Source organism: Protopterus annectens, chromosome 10.part0, assembly GCF_019279795.1.
Source record: "Protopterus annectens isolate FY-2018-M chromosome 10.part0, PAN1.0, whole genome shotgun sequence".
In the NCBI taxonomy this organism is placed as follows: Eukaryota; Metazoa; Chordata; order Ceratodontiformes; family Protopteridae; genus Protopterus; species Protopterus annectens.
In genome coordinates, this window is record NC_056744.1 from 674,005,812 (window position 1) to 674,032,747 (window position 26,936).

Genomic DNA, 26,936 nt, shown 5'->3' on the forward strand with positions numbered 1-26,936 from the left:
CTCTGACCCTCTGCAAGCACACCTGTGATGAGGGGATGGGAAATGACAAATCTGTCCCAGGGGTCCCACCTGTGTCCCTCATTGACAGGGATAACAGGTGCTGACTGATGTTTCTTTCTGGGGGTAAACTGATGGCTAGGCTTGTAAGGGCCCCAGGGCCATTACTCTAGTAACCTCCTATGATCCTATGAACCTATGAACTTACTGAACTCCCAGGTGACATGTATCAAGAGTAGCATGCTGTGTCAAGGGGTATGCATGCAAGATTATGCTGACTGCCCCCATTGTTCATGACAAACTGTTCTACACATATGCACCTTGGAAACCATGCACATATACAGCCGTACCTTGGTGAAGTCACATTTCTGCACTGGCACCAGCTCTCCATGGCAGACACATCGATCCCTGGAACAGAAACAGAAAAAGTTGTGAGAGACAACAGGCAGTCAGCAATACTGCCACCAATGCAGCATCATGGAACAAAGGTATATACACTTTGATGTGTACTCATGACACATGCCAGAAGACAGGACCTTACAGGGCATAACACTAATGCACTACAAACTGTCATTAAATATACTATAGTCACCCTGTGCATCAGACACATATTAGCATGTCCCTGCATTGATGGTATGGATGACAGGGATGTGGCACAGGAATCATCTCATGCACAGAGTGTGGTGTGTAGTTTCCAAAGAACTAGGCTGTGCCACACAGTTGACATCATGCATGTGTGTGTGTGCCTGTATGGGTGCTGGTCAGATAGGCCATAGAGAAGAGCTGTGTGTGTCTGTTGATGACATGCATGTGACAGTGATGTGTGAGTGTGTGGGCATACACAGTTGAGCCATGTGCTAGCCATACATGAGGGTATGTTGGACAGCTGTGGACCTTACATGACACTATGTACAGTTCACCATCTCTGGCCATGAACATGGAAACTGTCTCTGCCAGGAGTGGCACTGACACCACCATGCCCAGGGTCAGATGTGATATTACTTGCTGATGATGACTGATGTCTGCTGGGTCCATGTCCCTCGTGGGACCGACCAGGACCATGTGCCCATGGCCTACCATGTTGTGGTGTGGAAAGCACCCTCCCTTCTGTAGTGCTGATGGTACTGCCCTACGAAAGCGTGACTGTGCATGGCTACGTGGACTCTCAGCTGATGTCGGTGCTGACCTACATCCATGTGTCCAACCCCCTACTCCCACCACATGTTCCAGCACAGACAATGTACGGTCAAGGACAGACAATGTCTCACCCCACCGTTTGTTCACTACATCGTCGTAATGATGCATGGTGTCACCAGTGTTGTGGATGGCGTCACAGATGCCTGACATTGATGCATCCATGATTCTGGGCATCCTTCTGGTGTTGTATTCATAATGTGCCTGTGTCTCCATTACTGACTGAAACATGCGTTGAGTGACTCGTGATATGATACCTGTGACAGGTGATGGGATGGGCAGCAGTCCAACTTTGACCCCTGTCAATCTATCTTTGTGCTATCTCACCAACTCTCTAGCTATTGCTACTGTCTACATTCACAGATGCCATAGTCACCCACTCTCCTGTCTGATGCCACCACCCTCTGATTGTCCAATATCTGTGGCCATAAGGGACTGGGTATGTGTGGGCATACTGACTGTGTGTGGGGACATTGGGGGAGAAAATGGGATTTCAACCTATGGGACAGATTCAGCCACCAACAACCCCACCTGTGCTTAACTATGGCCACCATCATCATCATCAGAGTCAGATAAGACACTGACATCAGATTGTGAAGGGGACATACTCTAACTCCCATGGTCACCTGTGAGGAGGAAGACAACATGACAACAATAATACCTGCACTATTATGTCTGCTGATATACACACACACACACACACACACACACACACACACACACACACACACACACACACACACACACACACACACACACACACACACACACACACACACACACACACACACACACACGTGAGGTGCCACAACTGCATTATACATACCACACCTTATTACTGATCCCATGCACAACACACAAGCAGAACACAACAGACACACACATGACAGGCCCTTAACAACATGCAGTGCAGCTACATCTGGTTAATGTTCCCAGTACTAGACACCTGTGAGATAAGTGGCATGTCAGTGTATGTGATGGACCTTTACCTAAGACACAGTGCACCTGTTTCCACCATACTATTGCCACCCTTTATAGCAGACTGCATAGACCTTCACAAAATTATGTGCAAATATGTTACAATTCCTGCAAATATGCTACTGTGATTACCAGCTTAATGGACTGCAGTGAACCCCTCCACAACTGAACATACAAATATTGTACTATGGCTAAGCTTAACAGTTGTGTCCATGGCAATCTGGCAGCCTTTAACATTCCTAGGGTATAGATGACCCATAACAAAACAGTTTCACACTCACCAGCTACAGGATTTGGACTCCAGCCATGGCAGATGTACCTATGCAATTGTGTAAGAGAGGTATTGTCAACAAACATGAATGTGGCATTGGTACAGGTTAATATGTGCATATGTCAACATATACAGTACAAACTGCTGTGCTAGCCCACATTGCTGACATTCTGAGTATGTGTGCACATGTGTACGTTACAACCCCCCCAAATGAAGATTGACATGACATCCATGTACAGGTATGCAGAGGCTGCCACTATGACTGCTTCAATATTAAAGCGATTACCACAGGAGGCTTTCATGGATGCTCTTCTGCAGTGGAATTTGTGCCAGCCACTTCCATGATGTATGTCGTGATGGATGTTTGCAAGCTGGTGGCTGAACTTAGGTTTGCCAGGAGCTCCTCTGTGGCCGAGAGTGGCTGTTGTGTTGCAGGCACTCCACCAGTGCCAGCACGGTCCCTGGTCACAGCTGCGGCCCATTGCCATGCAGGATTTATGATGTAGGTGGCCCAATGTTGGACCTGCTCATAGCTTCTTTCCTGTAGCCTGACATGATTTAATGATGCAGCAAGGTCTGCCCACAGTGCAGCGCATTGTTCCTGATTATGGCGACTCCTCGACAGCAGGATGTTTTGATGCAGTCCGAGGTTGTCAACTATAACTTTATTCTCGGCTGCAGAAAAAGGGGGTTCCTTCATCTGTACATCACTCCTGAAAGGCAAGAAGAGGGGAACATATCACAGGACCACATACATTGCTCTCCATTATGTACACACCCTGCATATCCATATTTACCAGCACTAACCTCTGGTATCTCCCACATCATAACCTGCCATCTCTCACCACAGTTTGTATGTGGCTATCAGCAACATAGTGGCAATACATCATGCATTTCCCTCATCATCTTGCTATTTCCTGCTACTTGCTGCATGTTCCTTAAGGTGTTAAACTGCATCTTTTCTGTTGCACCTATTGCTGCTTGTTTATAGCCTGTCTACATTGTATGTGGTAGTGTCAGCCTCTTACTTTTGTTTTACGTACCTGGGCTGTAGGCCTACCCCTTCAGTCTTCCTGGCCTTCCTCCATCAGATTCTGACACATATGGCTGGACAATGTCCTACAGATTCCCCTGCCAGTCTGGCTGATATGGGCATCCAGACACAGTGTAGCAATTGCTTCATGTACATAGACAACCATCTACAAACACCACCAAGGAACACAATTTGTGAGAGATGCAATAACATGAGGGACCTACACTCCATGCTCTCTCCCTCTCAAGTCTGCATATCTGGCACCAAACTGGTTGTCAACACAATTAGCACACCACCCTCACCTACACAACATACACCCACATATGTGGAAGTGCTCAACATATACATCGCCAAACAAAGGAGACCTCCAAGGCAACAACACAGGCAAACTCCACAGCCCTTCACACCACATACCACACATAGCCACACACCTGTATCCCACAGTCACTATCTAGTTTGTGACATCAACATGACTTGTTGGTTGGTCAGATGTGTGTCCCAGACATTAAACCAACTGTGGAATGGACATCCTGTCCACATCAGGCAGAGTACTATTTTAAGTGAAACCTGGATAACTGGATAGTAAACAGGACATACACCTTTGGGATACCACCTGTGTCCCTGTTAAACTGGGACATTGGGTGCTAACTTGCATAAACATGGGCTAAACTGTGGGCTAGGCTTATGAGGGCCTTGGGGCCAATAGCCTAGTGACTTCCTATGATCCTAGGTATACCGGTTATGGCCCTGTGTGCTGTGATGGACTGTGTTGTTTTGTCTCCACATCCATCACTGCCATCTACTGTGTTGTGTCCCTTATGGGCGATGTCCCAGTAGCATGTCATACATCCACCATCCGACAAATAGGTGAGTGGTACAAGTGTATGGGGATAGTCCAGCAACATCTTTGTGACCCAATGACAGAAAACACTGTAAACATGCTGTAGAGCATCCTCCCTGTACTCCCTGTAGGTGTCTGACATCCGCAGTACACATATGTTTGCTGAATGTGTACACGTGCCTGATATATGTGGATCCTCTGCCAGACAAATATGGATGTCTGGCAAACAGTTGGACAATACGTAATGGTTGGTCCCAGACTGTGGGTAATCTGGCTGTCACACACGAGACCCCTCAGAAAACAGTTATGGTATATTATTATCTGGCACTGTATTTATTCCCTTACATTGTATGGCTGATATGTACACTCTGTTGCCAATGAGGCTGGGCCTGTGTCCCCCCCATTACTACTGGCTATAACCTGCTGTCCTGCTGTAGGGGGTCAACAGGTATGCTAGGCATAGCTTTCAAGTGATGAGATATGGGTGTGGAGTACACAGTGACCTAGCCAAGTACATCAGGAACAGTTAGGGACACCTGGATAATGTTTGAACTATGCCTGTGTGACATTAACAGACTGAGAGGAGCTGACTGGCAGTACATCATGTGATATGCCAGCTGTATTCACCAGTAGTTACTGTCACTATTGTCTAAAACACAATCCAGTAGCATTCATGCATGAGCTGACCATCGTTGGAGGGACTCTGAGGGCCAGAGCTGTGATCTGTGTCACAGCAGACAGAGCCAAAAGGGAAGCCTGTAGGTACTGGACAGCTGACTAACAGCAGTATGTCATTCCAAGATATATACTACAGATATACCATTGTAATCCCCATTTCCCATAACTGCATCTTTCCACCTGCATCCCATTACATGGGGACTTCTATTACATACCTGTTATAGTGCTGTTTTCCTTTATGTGCAGAAATCCTGTATTATAATGCTTATGTTCTCGCAGTCTGTCTTCATAAAGAAAGTCACAGACTTGTTTACCATAGGCAGCAGTTTGTCTTTTGTAGGTAATGCTCATGAACGGGTGATTGCCTGTGCACCAATCTGTGGCTCACACTTGCTAATTGTGAACAGCTGGGTTGCATTTTTATTAGCCAGTGGCATGGTACCAGAGTGCTATATTTAAGGCCTGCATGTAGGCCTTGGCTCTTTTCCTGGTCTGTGAGATGTACATCACAGAGGGTAGGTAAAAATACTGTCCACTGTTCAGATTTATGTGGTATGTCCACAGTTTGGCATGCTGTGTTTCGCCATTGTGAACAGACTTTCTGATTATGTGGCAGTTTACTGTTTAGCAATGTGTGTTGAGGTCCGTAAGGGGACAGACAGATGTGAGTGTCATACGTCATTTGCATCAGAATACACATGCTGCTGCATTAACTGCTGGTCTCCCAGCTGTGTATGTTTGCAGGGGAATACTGTGCACATGTCCCTGTCATTTGACCATCCCTGGTGTTTTTATGTATGGGTGTTGTGTGGATCCCCTGTTCTAGGTGGTTGGGAGGTATGGTAGGTCTGTAGCAGGTAGCTGAACATACTGCCGTGTATGTTGCATGCTGCAGCTACTGCATTTGGCCCAGAAGTCATTCTGGGGATTATGAACACACTGGGGAGCAGCAAGCTGTACATGTTACTGAGGGAGCAATGTCAGCTCTGTTGTCACAGCCTAGCCAGGGTGAGGGTACCAATAACAGTCCAGGTGAGGCATGTGCCTCAGATATATATGTTATGTAATAGTGCATCAAGAGAGTGGTAGACGGCATTTAGGATGCCTATACATATTTGTGAAGTGTGCCCCAACCTGCAGGCCTTTGCCATGCTAATATGGGTGGCAGTGACTGCAGTAGCAGCAACCAGTTCTGCTTAAAATTGCATCTCAGTCAGTTATTTATTGTATTGACAAGCATGTACTTGACGTGCAATAGACTGGAATGGAAGCCAGGACTGTGGGTATCCAAATGTAAATCATGCTGGGAATGTAACAAATTGAGCTACTGAGTCAATACTATAGCAAGTGTTTTTGCAAGACATCTGTACATGCATACAGTGTGTTACACAGGATTGACATGAACATGTGTGTTTAGATGGGCAAGATGTGTGACACTGAACTGTCTGTCATGATTTTATAATCTCAATCAGTACTGACTTGCCAGTACTTCAGCACACAGAATAGGTTTTGTGACAACCATGCCAAAAGTAGGTGGCACAACTGTGGACATTCTGCAGCAGTCTGTGCAGTTGTCAGCTCTACCTGCTATCCTAGGCCTCACATACATCCATCATTTATTTTGCTGTGTACTGGTTTGGTGTCTGCATCACAGTCCAAAGTGTGCTGTCATTTTTCCCATTATGTGTACAAGCAGTGTGTCACTGGCACTCAGGATATGTTTATGGAAGCACCTGCAGTATTCAGGGCTGAGTGGCCCTAGTGGGCTAATGCACTATGCCGTAGGTGACAGCCCTCTGGGTTTCAGACTTGTCAGGGGTGAAATTCTGCTGATGTGCATCACTGATACTAAGGCTATGTTTATGGAAATGCATGTTATCCTTCAGAGCTGAGTGGCCTAGTGGGCAAATGCACTATGCCTTAGTTGGCAGCATCCTGTGTTTGACACCTGGCAGGGATTAGCATTTTGCTGATGTGCATAACAATTTCAGAAAGACAGGAGGTGATTAAAACAGTTTTAAGTGGGTTTGCACTAGTTTGTGCACCACACTGATTAGCTCCACTTAAACCCACACTATTTCCATAAAAAAAGAAAAGAAAAAAGGGGAGATAGGAAAGTTGTGAAATGGGGGAAAACAGGGGGAAAAATGTGAAAGGCAGGCAGTGATGTGCAGGATGGTTGTAGGGAAGGACCATAGCTTTCCATTTCTTGTACAGCAACAGCTGTGCAGGTTATAGAGAATTTGGAATTTGGAGCCTCACATCCCAGAGAGAGGGGTGTGGGTGACATAACTGTGTTGATTAATTGTTGTAATGATTGATTGTGGGCAGTATAAGTGGCATGAAATGGAAAGCTGTGTATGGGGGTGATATTTCTTTGTGGGACTGATGCCCATTTTTTTAAGGAGAGAGTGGAATGTTGCTGAAGGGATATAGGTAGATGTGGGGAGGTAAATTGGGTAGGAGAGGTTGCATTTACAAACAGACAAGACAGACAAGACAGCATACATGAGCAGTGTGTGACACATGAGGGGGTTAAATACCTTGGACGGGGAGGGTGTTCAAGGTTCATAAGTAGGTTCATAGGTAGGTACTAGGCTATTGCCCTAGGGCCTATATAAGCCTAGCCAAAAAAGGTACCCTGGCTTTTGACACCCAAGAAAATTATTTTCCTGTGCCCCTGTTGAGCAGAGCCACAGTGGTGATCCCCAGGGTGAATTTCCTATTTCTCATCCAATCATCAAGATTTTTCTTGAAGAGTGCTAATGAGGAGCTTTGTTTGATATAGACAGGTAGTTTGTTCCAGAGTATGGGAAGTCTCTGGGACAGGAATCTATCCCTCCAGCATGTTCTGCTTATTGTGGTGACAAGGTTTAGGTTCCTAGAGTATGTAGCTTGGAGGGATTGAAATTTCTTTAAGTGGAGCATGTCCAACAGCTCTGGGTTTGACATAGCTTTGTATGTTAGGCAGAGATCACCTCTGAGTAGGTGATATGCAATGGAGTAAAGCTGGAGTTTTTTTGAGACAGTCTGCATAGGGCATCTGTTTGAGGCCGGTAATCCTCTTTGTGAGGTATTTCTGCGACCTTTCCAGTTGTTGTAGATGTCTTGTGAGGTATATACCAAAAGGTGTGTTGTACTCTATAATGGGTCTAATGAGTGACGAGTAGAGGGGAACAATGACCACTATTTTCCTGGATGAGAAACCTTTTGTGATGAGGTGTGCCATGTAGATGGATTTCCTGACTACTGTGGTGATGTGATTAAATAGATACCAAATACGAGAGGACCCAGGACTGAACCCTGTGGTACTCCACTTGTCACTGGTCTGAAGTCGGATTTTGAGTGTGCTACTTTCACAGTGTGGATTCTGTCAGTGAGCCAGTTGGCAACCCATCTTGTGACATAGGGATTTATACCTAGTTTAGTGAGTTTATCTATAATTCCAGAGTGGGGGATGGTGTCAAAAGCCTTGGCAAGATCTAGATAGGTTGTGTGAACCACCTTACCCTCGTCTGTGGCTTTGGTGACTGCTTCAAAGAAGTCTATCAGGTTTAGGAGACATGATCTGCCTTTTGCAAACCCGAACTGGGTGGACTCCAGAGTTTGGAGATTACCAATGTCTTTGTTTATAAGTTCCATGATAATATGTTCCATGGCTATTGTGGAATCGGAGAACCATGTGCCCCAGATGGCAGCAATGAGACTGAGCTCCCCACCCATGGACAGTCAACACTGCTCTCTCACTGCCCCGAAAGGGTTTGTGCTGGTGGCTGGGCACCTGGGTGAACCTGCCCCTCCAGGTTGGCCAGTTTTCCCTCCTTCTGGAGCAATCAATTGTCAAACCCTTGCTGCATGATCCTGCGCACCATGCCTGGTAGCTGTCGCTGTGTGGCAACTCCCTCTCAGTGCCAGCTCTCGGGGGGTTGAACCCCCATCCCCTGAGGCATTTCCACCTGTAGGCAGTGCAGGACTGGTGGAGGGGGAAGCTCCAGGTTGGCTCCTAGATGTGCTTGAACCTGGTGCCATGGCCGGTTGAGGTAGTGTAGGGTGATCGACAGGAACTGGAGTACCCAGTTGAGCTATGGTGTTGAGGTTTTTTCAAGGTGTATAGGTTAGTAATGAACAGAATATTTAAATGTTAGTTATAACAGCATATCAGGTTGTTCAATTAACCCAGTAACATAACATTGCATAGCATATGGAACACAGCAATAAGTGGCATAACCATTAGTATTGTAACAGCATGCCAGTAACAGTTATGGCAAAAGGCCAACAACGTAGGTAATTCAACAAGGTATGTTAATATGCAACCATTATAATATATAACAATAATAAAACACAAGGCCCAACATAACATTTTGAGAACAACATATGTTAAAAGCAAGCCATACCTGATGTATAACAATTCTAAATTATGATGCAGATAAGGGGTGGGGGGAGAGAGAAAGACATTCCATTACTACCAGTATAGGCTATATTGTTTGCAACAGTACTCTGACATACTCTACATGTCTGCCCTTACTTTATGTATAAAAGTGTCCTGTAGCTTCTGTAGCACCTATATATCTCTCAAGCTATCTGTATGGGACAGTATGGGCAAAGCTGTAACACCTACAGGTACACAACTACAGGGGACTATTACATGTCAGGGGAACATATATATATGATTACCAAGGTGTACTGTGGACTGATGTAGCGTGACTGTGCTATTGACATAAATTAAGTGTATGTTAAATCTGTTTCCAAGGGATTTGGTAACTAACAGTGATCACAGTCCGTGACAGCGTGACACTTGAGAGACATGTATCATGCACAGTACAAAGAGTTTACGCTTCTCATGCTGTCCTTGGCAGGCATGGGGTTAAGCTATCAGCAGACATTCACAGACACACCAGGCATACAGCTGTACCATGAGTAAGCAGTTTTATTTGTTTTATTGACCTGTATTAGTACTGTACTTATTGACCTTTTTATATACTGACTTCTTATCACCTTGCTAAGCAATGCTGTTAACACTCTGGTACATCTGGCCACACAAATTAGTAATCCATTCGAACAGCTACTACAGCCATTTATTTACCTGTAATTCCTGTGGGTAGAACATCTGTTAACAATACATAACTGTTTCTATAAATATTTAGTAGTACTTGTCCCTGATTTCGAACCCCCGTCTGTGTGTGACAAAATGTGCATCATACCTAGTGTTTATCAAATTGAACTACTGAGACACTGCTGAATACTGACTGTCTGATATGTGCCTAGAGCTCATCTGGTAACAAATTGTGACCTGGTAATACAGGTAGAGTGTTATACAAGACTGCAGTGACACTTGAACACATATGTATGAGATTCATGCATGATCGAGATAGGAGTGAACTGTGCATTGATATATGGAATGGAGGTGTAGACAATTAACCTCAATTGGGTGGAACTATGTGTGATGTGTACAGACCATATTGAAGTGTTGGGTTGGCTACCTGACCCATATACAGTTGCAGATGGTATATTTAGAATCTATAGCTATTACAGTTTCATACTTGCCTGCAACAGCATAACTAAGATCGGGAATGAATATAGCTGAAATGCAATAATTAACACAAGACAATCCTGAGATACACACTATATACCTTGGCTGTTCCTATTCTAGGGTCAGATCTTAGTGCAAAACAAATATCATAATGCATTAATTCTTGTAGTACAGATTCACATCTACAGTTTAGCAAAACATTTCTTTATTAGCTAACCTTCCGTCACTTCATGGTATTATTCCTGTTTTTACTTCACAGCAATTCTGCTACTTGATATCATGACCAGCAGCCCTAAATACACACATATTGTACAACACAGATTTATTAGTGGTGACATCATGCAGTGATTGATATACATGTAACTGTCTTTATAGATGAACACTTCCTGTAATGCAGGTGTTGCAATACACCTGTATTCCACAATAAATGTAGTAGAAACTTTATTTCCTTAACATTGTGAATGCAGTTGTGCTTTATTTCCTTAACATTATTAATGCAGCAGAAACTTTTTCCTTAATATTATCAGGTATCATGCTTTCATCTTTATTTAACTGTACCTGGGATTACTCAGTTATATCAGTCCAGGTCAATGACTACAGTCATTGCAGTACACTCAAAACATACCGGCAGTTACTAATGTACTCTTTCTTGTTTATATGACTATAGATTGCAAGATACATCTGTACTCACCACACTCTCAGTGCAACCTGACCAGGCACCGTGCATGGGCCTCCAGGTTCCGAGCACTCTCTTCTGCAGCAGTGGGGAGACAACCAGAATATTATGCAAACCTATCACACATTCAGATTTGTTATTGGTAAGACAGTGTTAACAATACTTACAAACTTGTGGGGCATTGTCATCCCAAGCATCTTGGATCCAAGTGGCCAAAATATCCCCTTTCCTACACTTCAGGTAATCAAAATGATGATGCACCTGCTCACCTTTGCAAAGGATACCAGTTGCATTGGTGAGGTCACGTGCCACCTTGTCCCAGGCCTCTGATTTGTATTCTGATCCCTGGTATTGGCCCTGAAGCAGCTGGATGTCATGGTCCTTTACAAGGAGTACAAACATGACCATGGTCTCGAGAATACCCCACCATTGCGCCAAGAAATGACCCTCTCCAACTCCTGCCATAGTATCTGCCAAGATCAAGCTCCAACAGATTCTGGCTGTATTCCCATCTGTTGCACTTTACTAAGGCTGTTTTCTTGCCCTTTGCCACCATTGGGCCATTTTTAAAAATGTGCTTCGCTAAGCACCGCTGAAACCACCAGAGCTCAGCTGAGCAGGGCTTAAATAGGCAATGCTTAGCACTGCTTAGCAGTGCATAAACAAGCTTAGGTGGACTGAGCACTGCTGTAACGAAAATTGCTTAGCAGTGCTTTGCACTGCTTAGCAAGAAGCAAACTGGCTAAGTACTGCTAATACATTTCTTGTTTAAGCAGTGCTTGGCTGGGCTTAGCTATGCTTAGTGGAGCTTAGTTGGGAGCAGCACTGCAAAATTTCATTATATATTTACTAATTGTGTAATTGCAAAATAAATGCTTCATAAACTGTCTCTGTATACATACAATATTCCATCAGAGGTTTAAAATACATCTCTTACATGTATTTGCAACATACATGCTTAATAACCTGTCTGTGTATCCAAACAAAATTCAATCAGGGCGTAGTAGTACATCTCATAAATGTGTATTTGCAGAATAATATTAATAACCTGTGTGTGTAATCACACAATTATTTCATTGGGATGTACAACTACTCTCAGAATGTGTATTTACAAAATAACTGATCTGTGTATTCAAACCCTTCACCTACTGCTTAGGAGGCTGTCACTCTAACCATTTGGCTATGCAGTTTTGTGAAGTGCTGTTGTACTTTTATATATGTCTCTCCACTAGTTTAAGCATTGCTGAGCACTGTGGTGCCCTGCACATATGATTAAACTTGACCTTTCCATTTATAAGTGAATCCCCATCCGCTTTCTATTTTTATATGTCTGAAGCATGTCCATTGCTAAGTGCCACGCTGCACAAACACACACAAAAATAATTAAACTATTTAAATTTTATTTTCGGTGTCATACACTAAATATTTGGCACTTTGACAGTGCACGATGTTTGTTACTCATCTTCGGACACTGTAACACACCCCTACACTGATTCTGTAACTGTGTTACATGGCTCTCTCTCAGTAGCTAGTGTGGCTTCATTAATATGCAAGGCGTGCTGCCAAGGGGGAGCCACAGACATGGCCATGGTAACATCTGTGTAGGACTTACACTATTCCTACACAGATTTTATTAAATTCCCAGGAGAGTCTATTTCAACTATATGCTGTCTTTGCATTCTTGTTCATAGGTTCATAAGTGATTACTGGACTGTTGACCAGAAGGTCTTTAGAAGCCTAGCCATGTGTACTTAATATAATACTAGAGAAACCCAATATAAAGGATCTTGCCAAAACTCTATATCTTAGCAATGACTGCTCATATATAGGAGGGTTATGGCTGAAATCACAGGCAGGAATTTATGGTTTCCCATCCAGTCATCCAGGCTATGCTTAAACAGAGTCATTTTGGGGCTCTGTTGAAGTGAATTGATAGCCTATTCCAGAGGAGTTGCAGCCTTTGAGAGATATAGCTGTCTCTCCAGCAGGTACTATTTATGTCGCAGACCAGGTTAAGGTCCCTGGAGCAAGTGACCCATGTCCCATTTGACTTGTGGATGTGCAGAATTTCCATTAGGTTTGGATCTGAAATTGCTCTGTAGGCCAGGCACAAGACTCCTCTAAGTAGTCTGTACATTACTGAGTACAGTGACAGTGACTTCAGTCAGTTAATGCATGACATGTGCCAGAGACCCTGCATTTTCTTGGTTAGAAATCTTTGAGGTCTCTCAAGTTGATGCAGGTGCCTAGTAAGGTACAAAGAGTCTACTTTTCATAATTATTGTCCCAATGAGAGTCAAGTACAGGAGAATTATTACCTCTTTCACTCTTGAGGCTATGCCTTTGCTAATGAGGTGTGTGATTTAGAATGCTTTCCTTACCACAGTAGACACATGGTGGTCAAAGTTTAGGTTACAATCAACTTGCATTCCCAAATCTCTCACTACTGAGTTGCTACTTAGGGTAATAGTATTATTTATTTGATAGTCTGCAGCGATACTGTTTTCAGTAAAGGGGACGATAATGCATTCTTTAGTACTGAGTTTGAGTCCATGGCTTTGGCACCAATCACTGGTCTGCATAAGTCCATCTATAAGTACATTGACATCTTTTGGGGATTCAATGACTGCGCCTAATTTGCAGTCATCAGCAAACTTAGTCAGTCACAGCCCCTCTGTTTTGGCCTGAACTTCTGAAAAGTATATTTCAAACAAAAAAGGGTCCAGCACTGACTCCTATGGAACCCCATTGGTGACAGGTCTGCTGGTTGAGGTAAAGTCCCCAACTTTGACTGAGTGTGATCTGACTGTGAACCATTTAGCATCCAACCTGATGACATAAGGGTTGATATTCAACTGGGAGAGTTTATAAATGATGTCTGAATGTGGGATTGTGTTGAAAGCCTTGGCTTAGTCAAGGCAGGCTGTATACACAGATTTGTCATCGTCTGTGGCTCTGGTGACATTTTCGAAGAAGTCCATCACGTTTAAGAGGCATGATGTGCCTTTGACAAAACCAAACTGTGTCAGATCAAAGGTTTGGAGATCACCTATATCCTTATAAAGTCCATGATGATTCATTACTTGGCCTTACAGATAAGCTGGTTAAGCTTATGGGTCTGTATCTCAGAGGGTCTGTTGCTGTAACCCCTTTACAAAAGGGGATGATGGTTGCTGTTTTCCATTCAGCAGGGACAAACCAGTACTCAGGTTGTGGTTGAAAAGAGTACCTAATGGAGTTTCTAACTCTTATTTTAGTACCATTTAATATTCAACCTGGGATGCCATTTGGTCCCACAGAGGCTGTGTTTATGGCCTTGGAGAGAGCATTAATGACTTGTTCTTTGGAGATGCAAGCTGGGCGAGATGTAGAGGCAGTGCTTTGTATAATGTTTGGGGGGGGGGCAACATTTTCAACAAACCTGTCATCTAATAGATTAGCTGTCTTCACAGGATCAGCGTGTGTGATGCCATTCACAGCTAGTTCAGCACACATCTGGGTCTTACCTTTTAGGTTATGGATATAGCTGAAGAATGCCATATGGCTGTCTTTAACTATGGTTGCTAATTTTTTTTCGAAGTTGTCCTTAGAACATTTTACAAGTTGTATTTTTGTTTGTTCAAGGAAAGGAAGGTGTTAGACAGCAACTTCTTCCTCTTGTATAACTTAATGCTAGATCTCCACCATGGAGGTTTGCTTTTTTATTTTTTTGAGGATCTTGTTTTGATCCTATCTGTTACAGCAGTGTCAATATATTTATATAAGTTATTGTGCAGGGCATTTGTATATACTTTAGTATAGTTGTCAATGCCATCTGTGAGAACAGGAGGTTGGAAATTATTTATGCCATCCATTAGGAGGGTATAATTAGCTTTGGTGAATTTTTTTAGTCTGATTTCAACTAAGAGAGGTTCAAATGTTAAAGCTACTTCAAATGTGATGGATTTGTGATCAGATTTAATGAGTGAGGGTCCTATACTTGTAGTGGTGCAACAGTCACCCATCTTGGTAAGGACCAGGTTGAGAATATTTGAGCCCCTTGTGGGGTTGCATACTATTTGTTCCAGGGCATTAGTGTTAACAAAGTCCAGGAACCTTTCTGCGAGCATGTTGGTACTCATATAGGATAGTTAGAACTGCCCATGACTAGAGTGATTGGTTGTAATTTGATTGACTCAAGCAGGTCCAAATAAGCAGCGTGGGTATCTTGGTTCATTGAAGGAGGCTTATAGCTAATGATGACTTGAAGAGGGGTCTTACCCACAGTTAGTTGACCTTGGAGTAACTCCATGGAGTTTTCCTGAATAATCAGTCTAGAGGTGTATTTATCTTTGATGAAAATAGATACTCCTCCTCCTTTGGTTCTCACACATTCATTTTGTTGTCTGAAAGTGTGGAAGGCATTTTTGCCTTGCAAGGCTGGCATACTCTCTGTGCCCTTGAACCAAGTTTCTGTGACTGCACAGACGTCAACATCCTACAGGGAGGGGAATGCTTCCAGAGAGTGCAGTTTCTGATTTAAACTCCTAGCGTTTAGCAGCATAACCTTTCATTTATTTGTGAGAGATATTTTCATGTCAGAAATGTTGTTCTTGAGAGCTTGCCTAAAAAAGGCATTATGGGAGAGGCAACTGCTTTAGCCAATAACCAAAAACCTAGAGGTGACAGGTGAAGACCATCTCTGGCAAAGCAGCATGTTCTATCAACCATGTCATCCCAGGCTGACAGGAGATAGATCCCCTTAGAATGGCACCAGAAACTAAGCCAATTATTGAAGTCAGTCTTTTTCTGTTTATATTGTGGTATCATCTTAGGCGAGGGTAGAATGCTGTTCAAGGCTAGGGACATATTTGCCTGAGACACATATTCAGAGAGCTCAATCATGTCTCTCATCATATAGTCCAGTGAGGTATGTCTCAAGTCATTCACATCAATGTGAACTATAATGGAGTCATAACAGTACTTGTTGTTTTGAGACTTGAGTGCATGTGTGATCTGATGGATACTGACACCTGAGAGACAGGTCTCTGTAACCTTCTCCTTGTCCAGCCTAGTGTGTGGGACATCTGTGTGTCTCACAATGGAATCACCTGTGACTAAAAAGTTTGGTTTAGATGTGCTTAGCCTTAGGGGCTTATTTGGTGAGACACAAGTGCTTGTGTCATTATATGTATTGAGTTCTGTAGGTGCTGCATTAGATGTAGCATTTTTGTGCTTGGAAGGTCTCTGGTGTTTAGGTAGGTTTCTTTTTAGTACCTCTGAGTATGATAGTTTATCTGTTGATGACATGGTTTGTGAAGGAGGTGTAGTACATGAGCTGACAACCTGTTCATCGTTACTGTTCTGTGCATGAGAGAGCTTGTAATGGTATATTGCAGATTTGCATTTTCATTATATTCTTGCTATTTCTCACAAAATGTAATGCAAACTTTTTTTGATCCTGGGCTGAGATGGAAATTAGTCACTTGGGATCAGTGCTCTACCCCAATAAAATAAATAAGTAATATACATGCATGTCAATGTGTATGTGTGTGTGTGGGAGACTTTGTGTGTGTTGAGGAGTCTTTGTGTGTATATCTATGGGAGTCATCCAAAATATCGAACATCTGTAATAACCTCTGTTTTGTGAGTCACTTTTAACAATGGTTGATAGGTATTTAAAACTGACAATCCTTAGGGTTCTGGGATATGCCCTTTCCCCAAGAACTGTGCAGTCTCAGAGTTGGAATAACTTTTTAGCAGGGGTTGTGATTTGCCACAGCCTCCCACAACATCCTGTTAAAATCATGTTTCTAAGACTGAAAGCATTGAAGTTGCTTCTCATTGCATGAGCAGAAGCATTATGGTGTTTTATTGTTAACATTAGCATCATGAACATTTAGTTCATTCGGTATAGTTAACTAGATCACTCATGATCTCTCTCACTATCTGTAGATGTATATATAAATGGGTCCCCTTCACATGATCGACTTTTCACAAAGTTGAAATTCATATGGCCGAGACCATATGATCGACTTTTGAAAAGCCGACCATGGGGAATTGCTATCACCATACAGTGCGGAATGGGAAAATTTCCCTCTTCCACACTGTAGTGCGATCTCGGAGTTGGTATATTTAAGTTATGGGGAGTGGAGCCCCCCACAGGGGGTGCAGGGGGGTGGAGCCCCCCTGCTAACATTGTTTAGGTAAGTGTTGGTTGTGTTTTTGTGTTTACTTTACATGTTTGGCTTTTCAAAAGTTGATCATATGGTCTCAGCCATATGAATTTTGACTTTGTGAAAAGTTGATCATGTAAAGTAGACCCACATATATATATATATATATATATATATATATATATATATATATATATATATAGATAGATATATTATATATTTATTTATATATATATATATATATATATATATATATATATATATATATATATATATATGTTTTACTACCACACTTCTGAAAATCACTTGATTGAGTGATAACTTAATCGAAAAAATACAGAAAATAAAAACATCGCTGAGGCAAAATAACGGAAATGGTAATGTTGACACACCTATATTCGATATTGTCGACATTACCCAATGTACCTCGCAGTCCAGTGATTTCCAACCAAGATTTTGCATGGGGAAAGCCCCCCTCATGTGCCCCCATGAGGGGAGTTGTGCCTCCCACACCCCCTGCTACTTATATATACAAACTCCAAGATCGCACTACAGTGAGGAAAAGGGTAACCTTTATCAGATCTGATGATGGCAATGTTTCCATCTCAAAGCATGTCTACATCGCCAAGTAATACCGAGGGGCATGCGCGTTAAATGCATGCCAAGTTATGGTACGATCTGATGAAGGTTATCCGAAAGCGTTTATCGTTTGATATGAAAAAAAGGGACTTTTATCTGTGGTTTTTAACTCTGGAAGAATAAAGCTGTTTTTAGGAAGTATTTCTGGGGATTAGCATTGTTGTGTTTCAGCGCATACCTTTTTGGATATGAAATTAGCCTCTTAGCCCTGGTTGTTTGCCTGCCGTGGATTTTTTGTTGTTTCTCATATTGGCAGTCAAATGTTTGCAGTGGGAAGGTACTTGTTTTTTCTCACCTAGTGATATAGGGGTTGATGCCAAGCTTAGTGAGTTTTTCTATGATTCCTGAGTGGGGTATAGTATCAAAAACCTTGGCCAGATCAAGTTAGGCTGTATGAACCAGCTTGCCATCATCTACAGCTCTGGTAACTGACTCAAAGAAGTTGACCAAGTTGAGCAGGCATGATCTACCCTTTACAAAACCAAACTGTGTGTGATCCAGAGTTTGGAGATTCCATATATCCTTGTTTATTAGGTCCATGATGATGCACTCCATAGCTTTGCATATCAGACTTGACAGGCTAATGGGGCAATAGGTCCCAGGGTTTGTAGTCGATCATCCTTTGTGGCGAGGGATGACTGTAGCAGTGCACCATTCATTAGGGACAAAGCCTGAGGTGAGGCTGTGATTGAACAAGGCACACAGTAGAGGTGCCAGTTCACTCTGTAGTTCATGTAGAATACAACCAGGGATATTGTCAGGTCCCACAGAAGCTATATTCTTGGCCTTGAACAGTGCTATTTTAACTTGCACAGCAGTAATACTGGATGCCGGGCAATCTACAGGTATTGTGACTGGTCCTTTGGGGGGGTAAAGTTGGCACTGAATCTGTTGGCCAGTATACAGGCAATATCTGTTGGCTCGGTATAGGAGGTACCATTGTGCAGTAGCTCAGAGCAAATCTGGGTATTGCCATGGAGATTCTTTACAAAAGTATAGAAGGCCTTGTGGTTTTCTTTACTATCTGCTGCAATTCTGTTTTCATAGCTAGTTTTAGAGGATTTGATGAGGGATCTCAACATTTTGTTGAGGCTGACAAGGGAGTTTTTCCAATCTTGAGATGTCATCTTATTTCACATCAGTTTCCTCTTTCTGTTGTAGAATTTGTTTATGGCAGAGGACCGCCAGACTGGCTTCCTTTTTTTCGGAGGAAAGCGTCTTGGTTCTATTCGGTATGGCGAGATCCATGCATTTGTGTATGTGTTCAGACAGTGCATTGGTGTATGATTCAGTGGACACACAACTATTCTCCATTTGCATGGGTGCAGTGAAGTTAGCCACCTCTGTTTTTAGGAGTCCAAAGTTAGCTTTGGAGAAGTTTTTCACTGTGGTTACCTTTGCGGGGATGGAGATGTGGATTTCCAAGGTGATCAGTTTGTGGTCAGATCTAACCAGGGAGGAGCCGACTGCTGGTATAGAACAACGGTCCCCCATGTTAGTAATGACCAGGTCAAGGAAGTTGCTACCTCTAGTGGGGGTAAGAACGAGCTGGTCCAGGGCAATGGAATTAGTGAACTCCAGTAAACATTGGGCAAGTGTATTGGTACATGAGTAGTTTACCCAGTTAATGGAGGGGTAGTTGAAGTTGCCTAGTATGAGAGTGTTAGGGTGGACCCTAATATTCTCCAGGGTGCTTAGGAACATGAAGTGCAAGTCTTGGGACATGGTTGGGGACCTAAAGCAGGCTATGACCTGAATCACTCTTACCCAATGCTAGCTGCATCTGAAGCATCTCTGATGCGTTATGTTGGGCTACCAGTCTAGAGGTGTGCACATCTTTTATGAATATGAAAACACCACCACCTTTAGAGCTTCGGTCCAAGTTCTGGGGCTGAAAGGTGTGGAATAAGTTCTAGCCTGGTAGTGCAGGGGTGCTTTCTGCTGCCTTGAACCAGGTCTCTGTTACAGCACAAATGTCGATGTTCTCCATTTTAAGGAGTGCTTTGAGTGAGTGCATTTTGAGATTTAGACTTCTAGCATTGAGCAGCATGACCCTCAGATTGCATGTGTTTGTAGCTGTTACGGTGGTAATTTAGTCCTTGGAACATTGCCTAAAAAAGGCACTATAGGGGTGGCAAGAGCATTGGCCAGTATCTGAAAGTCCAGGGGTAACAGATGCATGCCATCTATGGCAAAGCATTGAGGTCTGTCAATCATGTCATCCCAGGCAGACAGATACTGGATCCCCTTAGAATGACAACAGAAACATAGATAATTGTTGAAATCAATCATTTTCTGCTTGTACTGTGGTATCATTCTGGGTGATGCTAGGATGCTGCTTAGGGCTAGGGTCATACTCGTCTGGGCTACATAAACTGAGAGTTCCTCCATGTCACTTTTCATGTAGTACAGGGAGATACGTTTCAGGTCATTCACACCCACATGTACAATGACAGAGTCATATTTGTACCTGTTGTTGAGGGACCTGAGTGTGTGCATTATGTGGTATATCCTGGCACCTGACAGGCAGCTGACTGTTACTTTCTCCTTATTCAACCTAGTGAGTGGGACATCAGTTTGTCTCGCTATCGAGTCACCTATGACTAGTGTGTTGAGCAAGCTGTTTTGCCTTAGGGGCTTTGGTTGAGTGGCACACTGTTTCGGAGAGTTATGTGTCTTGTGATTAGTGTTGTGTTGTGGAGATCGAGTGCATTCTGCCTTGGAGGTCTCTGCTGCTTGGGTAGATTTTTACTGAGAGCCTCCATGAAGGTGGGTGTGTGGTTTGTGTTTTTATGTGATGGCATTGCTGGTGTGTGTTGCAGAGGGCTATGAGTTCCATGTGGTGTGGTGCAAGTGTTGACCTTCTCCTCTTGACCAGCTATTCCGGTCTTGGCTGGAGAGTGCGTGGCTTCCAATTTGGATATATAAATGCATCTCTCGCAAGTCTGAGTGTTGGAAGGAAAGAGGAGAGGGTTGTTTGTGTACATGAGGCAGTTACTACATTGCCTCAGGATGCCCAAGTTCACCAGGTTAATAGGAGAAAGCACAGGGAACTGACCTTTAGATGTGCCTGGAGGGGTGGGCATTAATAATAAGTACTGGATCTGTTTCCTTGTTGAACATTTAGTGCTGATGGCACTTTTGTGTGCTACAATAATTGCTACAAGAAGCCTGGTAAAGTGCTAGATTAATAAGCTAGTATAAGTGCAGAAGAAGAGAGAACTAGTAAATCTAAGGGAAAATTTGAAGAGCAGACTTTGGTACTGCTCGGAAGCTTACAAACAGTCCTGGATACAGCAAGGCTGTATCTGGACTATACTAGTTACAGGAAAGGTGGGAAGCAAGTGCAAACACATGCTTTTAAACCAGAAAGTTGAGAGAGATGGAAAAACTGTCCAAACAACCAATAAGCTACAATTTCTGGGCCAGAAACCACTCCTCTTGTGGTAGATGGGCTACCTTGTGCTTACCACTCCCATTGATAAGCTAGAAGGCTTCCATCTAACACAGAAAGGCTTGGGGGGGGGGCAGAAGCTTACAAACAGTCTTGGATACAGCAAATCTGTATCTGGACTAGACTAGTTGCAGGAAAGGTGGGAAACAAGTGCAAACCAGCAAGTTGAAAGAGATGGAAGCAACTGCCCAAAAGGCCAATAAACCACAATTTCTGGGCCAGAAACCACTCCTCTTGTGGTAGATAGGCTACCTTATGGTTACCACTCCTACTGATAAGCTAGAAGGCTACCCTCCAACACAGAAAGGCTTGGAGGGCTCAGAAGCTTACAAACAGTCCTGGATACAGCACATGTGTATCTGGACTAGACTAGTTACAGGACAGGGGGGAAACAAATGCAAATACGGGCTTTTAAATCAGAAAGTTGAGATAGATGGAAAAACTGCCTAAATGGTAATAAATACAATTACTGGGCCAGAAACAACTCGTTATGTGGTAGGTAGGTTACCTAGCACTTACCACTTCCACTGGTAATCTAGAAGGCTTCCCTCCAACACAGAAAGGCTTGGGGGACTCAGGAGCTTACAAACAGTCCTGGATACAGAAAATCTGTATTTGGACTAGACTAGTTACAGGAAAGGCAGGAAACAAGCTTAGAATTTTTTTTTTCTATTTTTTTTCTATTTTTTTTTTAGTAAAGTGGAAAAGGAGAAAGCTGGAACAGGGGCTAATTCAAGATTAAGAATCTAAGTGGGTTGGCCTTCTCAAATAATCTCTCTGTGTTAGGAAGACTGAACTAATAACACTAGACTGGGAGGAGTGTCCCAGATCAAATTTACAGTATGGGAGGGCAACTGCAAAGACACCAAGTATAAGAACAAAACACCAACAGGAAGGGTGGAAAACTATTACAGCTACTAGCTGTAGCCACTATACTTCAAAAACCTTACGAAAGAATGGAAGAAATGTTCTGAATAAAATAATAATCTTCTTTTAACAAGCGATCACTAAGTACATACAAATATAGGTTGAGTGGCATTCGAAAAACATGAGTAAATGGGCAAGCCTTCGTTGAAGGTTGGGCGTCGAGCTGGCACCTCGGCACCGTAAAAATCTACTGCCAATCATTAGCGGACCGGAGTTCCGCTGTGGCGACCCCTAACCGGGAAAAGACGAAAGAACATATATATATTATATATATATATGTGTGTGTGTGTGTGTGTGTGTGTGTGTGTGTGTGTGTGTGTGTGTGTAATCTATGTATATATATATATATATATATATATATATATATATATATATATATATATATATATATATAGATATAGATATATAGGTTTACTACCAAAACTTGGAAATTGCATTATTCGACTGGCATGTGGTCAGCTTGCAGTTTCCAAGTTGGCAGAATGTCGACCCAAATTTGAATGACGACACTACAGCGAAAGGGCAGTGTAGGTCAATAATTTGGGTTCGACATTGTGCAGGGAAATTGCGGTTCAGTGAGAAACAGGGAATTAGCCCATTTCCTCACTGTAGTGTGATCTTGGACTTGGTATATTTAATGTGCAGGGGGTGTGGAGGCTGCAGACTGCAACATAGGGGGGTGGAGGTGGGAGTAGCCCCCTGGAAAATATTAGAATTAATGCACTGTTGACTGTAGAGTGCAACAGTACATTAATGTGCATAGCAGGAGGTGAGTGACATCACGTCCTGACCTGCTATGTCAAATACATCGCACCATTGTGTGACGTGTTTAAATGCTGAAAGGAAAAGAACACAGGCATTAAACACATCAAACATTCATACAACTGAAACACACTAAAATGAAACCTAAAGGAAAATGGCTGTGCCCCCATGCTCCACCTTAGTAATACATGCCAACCCTAACACTACGTTACTTTATTAAAATCCCTTTACATAACACTGTGATCTTACCCATTATCTAAGCCATACTCTAACCTTAAAAACACATATACTTTGCACACACACACACACACACACACACACACACACACACACACACACACACACACACACACACAGTTCACATCCGCATACTTAACTATTTAGGAAACAAAACTGCCATACAATGAAGTAAGTGTTCAATAATCTGAATATTCATTTAAGAGCACTAGCCTCAGCTTTCTTGGGGCAAATAGTTAGTTAGAGATCAAGGCACCAATAACTATAAATATATATATATATATATATATATATATATATATATATATATGCAGCTATCTATCTGTATATATATATATATATATATATATATATATATATATATATATATATATATATATATATATATATATATTTACAACTACTGCAGCAGTGCTGCTTGTGATATTGGTGAACTTTATTGATTGGATATGTCCACAGTACACTAGCAGAAAACCAAAACAATCAGAATGATTTCAAGAACAGGGGTGGTGTTCTTGTTCCTTTGGTGTAAAATGTAAAATGCCACATTCTATCATTTTCAGAACTTAGAGGGTAATGGAGATGAAGATAGAGAAGAGAAAAGATACAAAATAAACTTTGAATTTTTGCATTATGATATTGATTTGGTGGTTTTCTTGAAATAAAGTCTGCTAATCCTATACATATCTTTTCTGAAGACTTTAGGAACACTGCACCCTTTGTTACCATAATTTTCTGTCTTCTTCAGCACCATTTTATCCCACTAACCTCTACCACCTATGATGCTATATTCTGAAATTTTTCATACTAGCTCTGACCATTAAGCCTCCATGGATACCCTATGCATAGGGTTACCATATTTGGTTATACGAAAAAGAGCACGATACATATTTTTTCATCCTGTTAGGGTTACCAGATTTTTGACTGGATGGGTCGGGACAGAAAGTCACACTAGGTGAAGACCAAAAAAAAGAAAAGGTCTTTAGTCTTTAAGTAGCTCCGTGTTTGGCAATTTTTGATTGGCCTGTATGCCTTTATACGAGCCAGTCAAAAACTAGCACAGTGGACCCCCTTCTGTTCAGTGCGGAACATCAAGCAGTTCCATATTGAACAGAGCTCCGTTTTTCAATTTTTTTTGATTGGCTCGAATATCGGTATACGAGCCAATCAAAAACTCACATAGCGGACCCTCTTCTGTTCAATGCGGAACATCAAGCAGTTCCGCATTGAACAGAGCTCTGTTTTGCAATTTTTTGATTGGCTGGTATACAGGTATATGGGCCAATCAAAAAAAAAAAAAAACAAAGCGGAGGCTGTTTTGCCAGGACTGTATCTGGCAGTGCAGGACTCAGGATCGGACGGCCGATCACGGGACAATCCTGCTGAAATAGGGATGTCTGTTTTTTGATAATTCTGCAAGATGTCCAGGTTTTTGAAAAATGCCCAGACAGGAGCCCAAAAAGAGGACGTGTCCGGGGAAACCCAGACATATGGTGACCTTACCTTTGCATCCTTTCTTTCCACCTTCCTCCAAGAAGGCATAGTGCTGCATAAATCTCAGTGGAGGGCTCTTCCTCCTGATGACAATTAGCCTTAACAGTGGCATGCATTATTGCCATCAAGCTGTCTGACAGTGTTAGGTTCCACATCAATCCTTGGGTGGGATCTTCTACTTATGGAGGGATTAGCTTTCCTATTTTAGTCAGTAGTTGTCAGGTTACAGGGCTACATGTTGGAGCTGGAGTTATCCAGTAACCTAGGAGGGGTCAGATTTTTATTTATCTTTTTATTTTTTGAATTCCCTTTCTCAGCAGATGTGTGTACATGTATGCATCTCTGTAGAGCTTTCAATCTCCTTTGGTGTGTGGCACACTCCCATTTTATGTGGACTGAGCTGCCATAATCAGACTTCCCCAGCAGACAAAGATTTCATGATGGAACCATTGCTCACTCCATCATCTCAATGGTAGGTGAGCAAGCATGAAGTGCTTCACTCACATCTAACACCTGCTGACTTTTCAAGTGACCTACTTGCCATGTTCCTGGTGAAATAACATACATCAGGATACTCACTCAGGTCTTCATGCAGAGTTGTATCTGTTTTATTACTGCTGATATACTGCTAAAATCTGATGACAATGCAGTTGCATTTTTTTTCTAAGAGTGATATTTACTTACAAGTTCACACACATAATGTTTCTAACTTGGTTAAACCAAGGCTGTGGTACACTCACTTTTAAAGTAAGAAATGCAGTGTGAAGAATTTCCAGAAATTGTCATCCGTAATGAAATTGCGTTTAGCAACTAAAAATCAATAGTTATATGTTCTGTGCCTAATGAGTGTGCGTGTGTGTGGCTGTGTGTGTGTGTGTGTGTGTGTGTGTGTGTGTGTGTGTGTGTGTGTGTGTGTGTGTGTGTGTGTGTGTGTGTGTGTGTGTGTGTGTGTGTGTGTGTGTGTGTGTGTGTGTGTGTGCGTGCAACAACCATTATATTTCTGTTGCCACATCTTAGTTATTTATGTTTTGTATTTTAATTTTTATTATGGCATATCATTTTATTTTAGGTACATTTTTAACAGTCTCTTTATTGACATTTTTTAAATAACATTTCCATAGAGTTCAATACCAAGAACAAACATATCAGACCAGAAAACAAAAATAGTTAGATAACAATGTTAAGTACAATGAAATGTAATACAGACAGGATGGTGTTATCACATATGTTTAGTAAAAAAGTTGAGGAAAATATTACATCATTCAATAAACTATATAGATATATATATATATATATATATATATATATATATATATATATATATATATATATATATAGATTTATACACATATGCACTGCTTGCCAGTAAACACAACCAATATGATGACATTGTAGGTGAACTTGGTGTGTAATTATTTCTATTGGGGAAGAATAAAATTACACTGGATTATGACAAGTATCCCAAAAGTGTATTGATTATAAGTAAATGATGGAGGGTGAGAGGTGCTGGGGATGGAGTATAGAGAAAACAATACAGTTTTATTCCTTAATAATTGGACATTGGTAGGTGTTATCTCAATATATGATCCATTAGCGAGTTCCAAAATGCAGCAAAATGTTTATTTCGTTTTTGGGTATGCTTTAAAAATCTGTGTACTGTTATGTATCTAATAGCTATTTGTTTGAATTTATTCCAAGACATCTGAGTTCTGTCTTTGCAGTTCAGTGTAATATAATACTTTATAAGTGTGAATAGTGTAATTAATATTCTTTCTTGCTGTTTCTTTAGCTTCATAGGGGGCACATGTAATAAGGTAAATTTCCAGGATAATGTAGATTTCTCATATCCCATTTTGCTTATGTATTGTTGACCATAGGTTTGTTACATTGCTTTGGTACACCAATGATGGGTTTTGATGAAAAATAATTCTGAGGTATTTCATAGTGTGCTTAAATTTAATTTCTGTGGGCAACGGGTATATTGTTAGTTTGGAGGATAGATTGGCAGGAAATACTAGTGATTTTATTTTAGGTACATTTTATCTTACCTGACTTAGAGATAAGCTCACA

The 26,936-nt window shown here is 42.0% G+C and overlaps 1 protein-coding gene across 1 annotated transcript in view; it reads left to right on the forward strand.

The window, feature by feature from the left end:
* Positions 1–26,936, forward strand: part of C8A (complement C8 alpha chain) — a 597,456-nt gene that overhangs the window by 469,414 nt on the left and 101,106 nt on the right. The window lies entirely within an intron of this gene.